Here is a 10,000-nt window from a genome sequence, read left to right on the forward strand (position 1 = left end):
TTGAAAGAATACAACATTATAATTCCCCAAAGGGTATTTTTTGGTTTGTGTGTCACAAACCTGACTGTACACACCTTCATCCCTATCTTCATCATCTTCATCATCATCACCATCCAGCCCCTCCTCCCCCCCCCTCCTCCTCCTCCTCATTATCATCATCACAGTGGAGGAAGTCTATTTGTTGACACCTCCTCTCGGTTGTTGACGTGGTTACCATGGAGACAGCAGCGGGGGCTGTGTTGAGGTTCAGCTGGTCTGGTTCTGGTTGGTCCAGTTTGGAGTTCTGATGTCAAAAGGTTCCATAACCGGTTCCGGATCCATTCGGAGCGGATCTCCGTCCCCGTGTTTGATGCCAGAGGTCAGAGGTCAGAGGTCAGAGGTCAGAGGTCAGAGGTCAGAGCGGACGTTGACTCATGCGGGACACAATGGCCGCTTGTCTCTGTCCTCAGATCCTTTGACTCCGTTTGATTCTGGGTCGTCGTGTTCCGATCGGCCCGGAATGGAGAGAATTCCTCTTTTGTGCTCGCCTCCTCGTCTCCTCGCCTCCTCGTCTCGTCTCCTCGCCTCCTCGTCTCGTATCCTCGCCTCCTCGCTGCTATTCCTGTCTCCTTAATCCGGATCACAGTGTTTGTGTTGACAGGAGACCAGAAGGAGATTCTGTTTGATCCAGAACAAAAGAGGCAGAGCGCCACCTGCAGGAGGGACCGCCCACAAGACCCGCCCACAAGCCCCGCCCACAAGCCCCGCCCACAAGACCCGCCCACAACCCTGGACCCTGAGGGGTCTCAGTCCTAATGAGAACCACGTCGATCCAGGACTGAGAGCTGTTGTGTTTTAGTGAAGCACTTTGGATTAAATGAAGTTCAGCATCCAAATGAAACTAACTGCAAGCTCCTCCCTCTGGACTCAGGCTCCTCCCTCTGGACTCAGGCTCCTCCCTCTGTGCTACCGCCCCCATATATATATATATATATATGTATATATACATACATATACATATATATATATATATACATATGTATATGTATGTATATATTTATTTATTGTGGATCCAGAGGTAAAGCAGACGGGCTCAAAGGGGCCGAAGAGAACCAACGAGAACCAGTTCTACTGAATTGTACTGATCTGAACCAACTGAATACTGATCAGTGGGACACACACATGTTCACACACACACACATGTTCACACACACACACACACACACATTCATACACACACTCACACTGAAGGAATTAGCTTCAATATCATTACCGCCCATCACCTCTCACTGTTTGTTCACACATCTGTGTGTGTGTGTGTGTGTGTATGAGTGAGTGTGTGTATGAGTGTGTGTGTGTGTGTATGAGTATGTGTGTGAGTGTGTATGAGTGTGTGTGTGTATGAGTGTGTGTGTGTGTGTGTGTGTGTATGAGTATGTGTGTGAGTGTGTGTGTGTGTGTGTGTGTATGAGTGTGTGTGTGTGTGTGTATGAGTATGTGTGTGAGTGTGTGTAGTGTGTATGAGTGTGTGTGTGTGTGTGTGTATGAGTGAGTGTGTGTGTGTGCGTGTGTGCGTGTGTGTGTAGTATGTGTGTGTGTAGGTGTGTATAGTGTGTGTGTGTGTGTGTATGTGTAGTGTGTGTGCGTGTGTGTATGAGTGTGTGTGTGTGTGTGTGTATATGTGTGTATATGTGAGTGTGTGTGTATGTGTGTGTATATATATGTGTATAGTGTGTGTAATATAGGAGTAGTGTGTGTGTATATAGTGAGTATGTAGTAGTGAGTATATGTGTGTATGATATGTGTGTGTGTGTATGTGTATATATGTAGTATGTGTGTGTATAGTGTGTCTGTGTGTGTGCGTGTGTGTATGTGATATGTGTGTGTGTGTGTATATGTGTGTAAGTGTGTGTGTGTGTGTGTATGAGTATGTGTGTGTGTGTGTTTGTGTGTATGTATGTGTGAGTGTATGTGAGTGTGTGAGCGTGTGTGTGCATGTGTGTATGTGTGTGTGTGTGTATGTGTGTGAGTGTGTGTGTGTGTGTGTGTGTGTGCGTGTGTATGAGTGAGTGTGTGTGTGTGCGTGTGTGTGTATGAGTATGTGTGTGAGTGTGTGAGTGTGTGTGTGTGTATGAGTGAGTGTGTGTGTGTGTATGAGTGTGTGTGTGAACATGTGTGTGTGTGTGTGTCTCTGCAGCCTCTACAATTAGAAGAGACTAAGTGATTTTGATCAGCAGGAGATCACATGACATCTGTTAAGCTCCGCCCCCTCACAGAGAGGAGAGAGTCCTCCTCACTAGTCCTCCTCACTAGTCCTCCTCCTCACTAGTCCTCCTCACTAGTCCTCCTCCTCACTAGTCCTCCTCACTAGTCCTCCTCACTAGTCCTCCTCACTAGTCCTCCTCACTAGTCCTCCTCACTAGTCCTCCTCACTAGTCCTCCCCACTAGTCCTCCTCACTAGTCCTCCTCCTCACTGGTCCTCCTCACTAGTCCTCCTCACTAGTCCTCCTCACTAGTCCTCCTCACTAGTCCTCCTCCCCACTAGTCCTCCTCACTAGTCCTCCTCCTCACTAGTCCTCCTCCTCACTGGTCCTCCTTCCTCCTCACTAGTCCTCCTCCTCCTCACTAGTCCTCCTCACTAGTCCTCCTCCCCACTAGTCCTCCTCCCCACTAGTCCTCCTCACTAGTCCTCCCCACTAGTCCTCCTCACTAGTCCTCCTAGTCCTCCTCACTAGTCCTCCTCTAGTCCTCCTCACTAGTCCTCTCACTAGTCCTCCTCACTAGTCCTCCTCCCCACTAGTCCTCCTCCTCACTAGTCCTCCTCACTAGTCCTCCTCACTAGTCCTCCTCACTAGTCCTCCTCCCCACTAGTCCTCCTCACTAGTCCTCCTCCTCACTAGTCCTCCTCACTAGTCCTCCTCCCCACTAGTCCTCCTCCTCACTGGTCCTCCTCACTAGTCCTCCTCCTCACTAGTCTTCCTCACTAGTCCTCCTCACTAGTCCTCCTCCCCACTAGTCCTCCTCCTCACTAGTCTTCCTCACTAGTCCTCCTCACTAGTCCTCCTCCCCACTAGTCCTCCTCACTAGTCCTCCTCCTCACTAGTCCTCCTCACTAGTCCTCCTCCCCACTAGTCCTCCTCCTCACTGGTCCTCCTCACTAGTCCTCCTCCTCACTAGTCTTCCTCACTAGTCCTCCTCCTCACTAGTCCTCCTCACTAGTCCTCCTCCTCCTCACTAGTCCTCCTCACTAGTCCTCCTCCCCACTAGTCCTCCTCACTAGTCCTCCTCCTCCTCACTAGTCCTCCTAGTCCTCCTCACTAGTCCTCCTCCTCACTAGTCCTCCTCACTAGTCCTCCTCCCCACTAGTCCTCCTCCTCACTGGTCCTCCTCACTGGTCCTCTCGTGTCTTCCTCGTCTTCCTCTCATTGCGCCTCCTCCCAGTGAGGAGGCACAATGAGAGGAAGACGAGGAAGACGGCTGAGGACCAATCAGGATGAAGCTCAGCCACCGTGAGGTCAACATGAGGCTCTCGTGTCCAGACCTCAGAGATGAAGAAGAGGAGCCGTGACGAAGACGTCGGTGGGAACTTTGTCTCTGTGAACTCTTCGAGCCACCAGACCCTCATGAGGCGCCTCCTCCTCTTCTTCAACGTCTTCATCAGGAGACATTGGAGCTCTTCAAGGTTTCTCTGCTTTGGTACGTCTCCATGACGACGTCACTGTGGAGTGTTGAGCTGAATCTGAGGACTAAGTCTCATCCAACTACACTTCCCAGAGTGCACCAGCACCAGCAGCAAACTATGAGTCTCCATCAAAGACGTTCTCAGAGACAGAGGTCTGCCACTGAGCGCCGTGCGAGGGAACTTACTCACATGGCTCTCCACCAATCTGATTACTGCGCCGCTAATTACATCACAGCACAATTAACAAGAGTCAGCTGTCAATCAAGACTCATCACAGAGAGAGAGAGGGAGAGAGAGGGAGGGGGAGAGGGAGAGAGAGAGAGAGAGAGAGAAAAGAGACACTTACTTCATTGAGGAAACAGTCCGTCTTTCTTTCATTCCAATAAAAACAGAAGGCAAGAACTGAAAGAACCTGAACACCGGGCGAGAGAGAGAGAGAGAGAGAGGGGGAAAGAGAGAGAAGGAGAGAGAGGGAGGGGATGAATGACTGCCGACAGACAGATGGAGAGAGAGACAGAGAGGGGGATGACAGGAGAGAGAGAGAGAGAGAGAGGAGCGAGCAGCCGGCTGGATGGCTGTAATCCCATTATTGTGAACGACACATTGTTCTGTCAGAGAGAGGGCGAGAGACATTCAGGCTCAGAGAGAGAGAGAGAGAGGGGGCGAGAGAGAGAGAGTCCCAATGGGAATAGAGGGGGCGTGGCTTCGCTTCACACAGAGAGATGTGGGTGGGGTCAGAGTCATTAATATTTAATCACTGGTTTGAGGCGTGAAGTTAGAGACACAGAGAGAGACAGAGAGAGAGAGAGAGAGGGTAGTAAATGTGTATTTGATGGTTCCATCTGGAGGACACCACACCCCTCCAACGCTCCGCTCTGTAAAACAGGCGTGTGTTTTACTGAAGGTGAATCGAGCTGAAACGAGTCAAACAACCACCAATGAGTGAGTGTTCAAGAACTTGACACATGAGACATGAGACATGAGTCATGTCACATGAGACATGAGTCATGAGACATGACACATGACACATGAGACATGACACATGAGTCATGACACATGAGACATGAGTCATGATACATGACACATGAGACATGAGACATGAGTCATGAGACATGACACATGAGACATGAGACATGACACATGAGTCATGAGACATGAGTCATGATACATGACACATGAGACATGAGACATGAGTCATGAGACATGAGACATGACACATGAGACATGACACATGAGACGCACAGACATACACATGACACATGAACACTGTCATGAGACATGACAGTCATGACATGACACATGAGACATGAGACGCAGCAGGAGACATGCCCCGCCAACACATGACGCAGACATGAGACATGACACATGAGACATGACACATGAGACATGACACATGACACATGAGACATGAGTCATGAGACATAATGACGCAGGACATGGCTATGACACATGACACATGAGACATGATCATGAGACATGACATGAGACATGACACATGAGACATGACACATAACGACACATGAACATGAACGCAACATGACACATGAGACATGAAACATGACACAGCATGACATGAGACATGACACATGACACATGAGACATGAGATATGACATATGAGATATGACATGATATGAGACATGACATGAGATATGACACATGAGACATGAGACATGAGATATGACATGAGATGACACATGAGACAGGACATATGACACATGAGACATGACATGACATGAGACATATTATGAGTTTATGAGATGACACATGAGGCATGATACATGAGACATGAGACATGGAGACATGTATACATGGACATATGAGACATGAGACATGACATGAGACACAGACACATGAGACATGACACAGACATGACACATGAGACATGAGACATGCGAGAACGCAACCCCGCATGACACATGACACATGAGACATGGCACATGAGACATGGGACATGAGACATGGCACATGACGCATAGACATGAGACATATGACACATGACACATGAGACATGACACATGAGAGGACATGACACGCTAGGGAACACTAGTGCATGAACATGACACACTTGACACATGAGACATGAGACTGACAGAGGACATATTTACATGAAGACATGACACGCAGCACATGACACATGACACATGACACATGAGCAACACATAAGACATGGACACGCAGACGCGACACATGATACATGATACATGAGCATGAGGACGCATTAGACGCGTGACGCGACACATGAGCCCACGGAACATGAGACGCGACACATGACATGGGACACGGCCCCGCAGACACGCACGACACATGAGACATGAGACAGCCAATGACACGCATGGACACACTAACATGAGACATAGACACGAACGCGTAACACATGAGAATACGCGGCATGAGACATACCACGCGACACATGACACGCAACCGTTTAAGACATGATACATAATACATTATGAACATGACACATAATACGCAATACATGAGACGCATGATACATGCAGACATGAGACGCAACATGCGACGACATGACACATGGACATGACACGCAACACATAGAGACATGACACGCAATCCCATAAAGAGATTTTGAACGCATGAGACCTGTGAACACATAGACACATGAAGACGCGAACGCAACACATGAGACGCAACACATGAATCGCGTAACATGAGACCAGACATAGAAACGCTTAACACATGAGACATGACGCAAGACGCTTATGACACATGATACGCATGATACATAGAGACGCAACATGAGACATGACACATGACACATGAACGCCGGCTTATGAGACGCAACACATGAAGACATAACACATGACACATATTTTGCGTATATTATGAGACATAGACGACACATAGAGACATGACACGCAACCACATGAGAACATGCAAGACATGACAAGTCATGAGACATGACTTATGAACGCAAGCACATGAGACATGAACATGCACACATGCAACATAAGACATAAACTTGAGACATGACTTACATAAGACATGACGCAGAGTCATGAAGACATACGTCATAGTTACCCCACATGAGACATGACCCCACATGATACATGGCTTGCAAGACATGACACATGAGTCATGAGACACCTTATGACAGACATGAGACATAAGACCCACATGAGAGACATAGAGACATGAGACATAATACACATAGAGACATGACGCGGACATGAGTCATGAGACGCTTGAACATGATGGAACATGACACATGACACATGACACATAACACAGACATGATACATAGAGACATGAGACATGAGATACATGACACATGAGACATAGTCGCGGCTTACATGGACAGTCATGACACATGTGAGAACGACACATGAGACATGAGACATGACACATGAGTCATGACACATAGAGACATGAGCACATAGAGTCAGGCAACACATGAACACATGACACATGCCAGAGACATAGAGACATGACATGAGACATGAGACATGACACATGAACACATTAGAGACATGAGACAGAGTCATGACAACCCCATAGGAGACATATGAACATAAGTCATGACCACATGACACATGAGACATGACATGATGACATGACACATGACATGGGACATGACCCCTGGACATGATGATCATGAGACATGGATTTTAAAAATCACTCTGTCACCGTGTTTGCCAGCCCTCCACGGCGCTCTGGGCCATTTGGCAACATGGTGTCCTGCAATGCTCATGTTATTGTTGTCCATGTCCGAACTCTGGGTGAATCCTCACAGCTCCTCCACCAGAGGCTGCTGTGGGTGGTATAATAATCCCACTGTGTGCCCCAGTGCATGATGGGAAGCAGCTGCTAAATATGAACATACAACTGCGGAAACACAGTGGAAGCTCAAATAAAATACCTGCTGTCACATAAACACAAGTCTGTGGATCAATGCTGCCGATCGGCTCCGATCAGAGGGAGACTCTGCAACTTCCTCCTGGTGTTCTGCCTCCTGATTGGTTCACAGCTGACGGGTCACAGTGAGAATCATAAACTGTTCAGGTCGTCATGGTAACCATAAAGTGTGTGTGTGTCTGTGTGTGTTTGTGTGTGTGTCCGTGACCTCATGTGAAATACATTCATGTATTCATTTGTGTGTGTGTGTGTGTGTGTGTGTGTGTGTGGGTGGGTGTGATTAATATTGCATGAGGATCCTGATGGAAGATGGACAAACACTTCCAGCTGAGCTCTAACACAAACACACACACACAAACACACACACTCACACACACACACACACACACAAAGAAAAAACACTGCCGGCCAGAGGTCCTAGAGTGTGAGTGTGTGTTCGTGTGTGTGTGAGTGAGTGTGTGTTCGTGTGTGTGTGTGTGAGTGTGTGAGTGTGTGAGTGTGAGTGTGTGTTCGTGTGTGTGTGTGAGTGAGTGTTCGTGTGTGTGTTTGTGTGTGTGTGTGAGTGTGTGTTTGTGTGTGTGTGTGAGTGTGTGTTCGTGTGTGTGTGAGTGAGTGTGTGTTCGTGTGTGTGTGTGAGTGTGTGTCGTGTGTGTGTGGTGTGTCGTGTGTGTGGTGTGTGTTTGTGTGTGTGTGTGAGTGGTGTTCATGTGTGTTTGTGTGTGTGTGAGTGTGTTTGTGTTTTGATTTGGATTAAAATGTTTTCCTTGGTTAAATTTTTTTTGTTTGTAGTAAAATTTTTGTTGTGTGTTTGGGGGTGGGGAGTGTGTGTTTTTGGGTTTGTTAAAAATTTTTCCTGTTTTGGGGATGAGGGGGGTTGTGAGTAGGGTTCCCTGGTTTGAGGTTGGTGGGGGGGTTGTTTAGAAAGGGCAAAAAATTTCAAATTATTTTAAAAACTTTCAAAAATTTAAAATTTTTTCAAATCAAAAAACCACCCAAACAACCCCCTTTTTCCCTTTATTTTAAAAAAATTAAAAAAATAAAATTCTATCCTGATCCAAAAATCCAAGATTTTTGGGGTGGGGGAGCAAAAATAAACAGTGAAGATTTGGGGGTTTAAATTAAATCCTTTTTTTATTTAAAAAAAATTTTACCCTAAAGGGCTGTTTTATAAATACTACCTCTAGGGGTTTAGCCCCTAAACCAGGGGTTAAACCCAAATTTTTCCCAAAAGGTTTGTATTTCAAATAAAAAAATTTAACCCCCCCTTTTGTTTCCCCTTTTTAACCCCGGTTTTGGGGTTTACCCGGCCCCAAAAAATTTGAAAAAAAAATGGAAAAAAATTAAAAAAAAACAATAATCCAATAAAATGAAAAAGGAATTGACAAAACCCAAAAGAGAAACCCCTTGCGGGAACCAATCACCCCAAACAAATAAACCGGGGAGGGGAAAATAAAAAAGGGAAATCCCCATAAACAGACCTTTTAAATTTTTTTAAAAAAATTTACAACTTAAACCCCTTTTAAAAACAATAAAACTAAAAATTTTGTTGTAAACAGAAAATAAATACCCCCAAAAACAATTTCTTCCCCCATTTCAGAATAAAAAATTTAAATCCCTTTTCCCTGGTCAAACCCTGGAAAAAAAAGGAATATCACCCCCCAACCCCCTGAAACAGAGCAACTACAACTCACCCTGAAACAGAGCAATGACAACTAACCCTGAAACAGAGCAACTACAACTAACCCTGAAACAGAGCAACTACAACTCACCCTAAAACAGAGCAACTACAACTCACCCTAAAACAGAGCAACTACAACTCACCCTAAAACAGAGCAACTACAACTAACCCTGAAACAGAGCAATGGTTAACCAATTGAAACATCAGAGCAATGACACCCAACCTTAAACAGAGCAACTACAACTAACCCTGAAACAGAGCAACTACAACTCCACCTGAAACAGAGCAAGAAATCATTCCAAACATGTCCACCCTAAAACAGAGTGTCCACAACTCACCTGAAACAGAGTTAAATTCACAACTGAAACAGAGCAATGACAACTAACCCTAAAACAGAGCAACTACAACTAACCCTGAAACAGAGCAACTACAACTCACCCTGAAACAGAGCAACTACAACTCAATTCAAACAGAGCAACTCATAACTCACCCTAAATATAAACAATCACCCCAAAACAGAGCAAATACAATCATCTAAACAGAGCAACTACAACTAACCCTGAAACAGAGCAACTAATAACTCACCTTAAAACAGAGTAACCATAATCACACCTAAACAGAGAGTAACTATAATTAACTGAAACAGAGCAACTACAACTCACCCTAAAACAGAGCAACTACAACTCACCCTGAAACAGAGCAACTACAACTCACCCTGAAACAGAGCAATGACAACTAACCCTAAATAGAGCACCAACCAACCCTGAAACAGAGCAACTATAACTCACA

General features: G+C 46.0%; 1 protein-coding gene across 1 annotated transcript in view; it reads right to left on the reverse strand.

The window, feature by feature from the left end:
* Positions 1–10,000, reverse strand: part of plxnb3 (plexin B3) — an 82,601-nt gene that overhangs the window by 66,882 nt on the left and 5,719 nt on the right. The window lies entirely within an intron of this gene.

This window comes from Pseudoliparis swirei, chromosome 9, assembly GCF_029220125.1.
Source record: "Pseudoliparis swirei isolate HS2019 ecotype Mariana Trench chromosome 9, NWPU_hadal_v1, whole genome shotgun sequence".
In the NCBI taxonomy this organism is placed as follows: domain Eukaryota; kingdom Metazoa; phylum Chordata; class Actinopteri; order Perciformes; family Liparidae; genus Pseudoliparis; species Pseudoliparis swirei.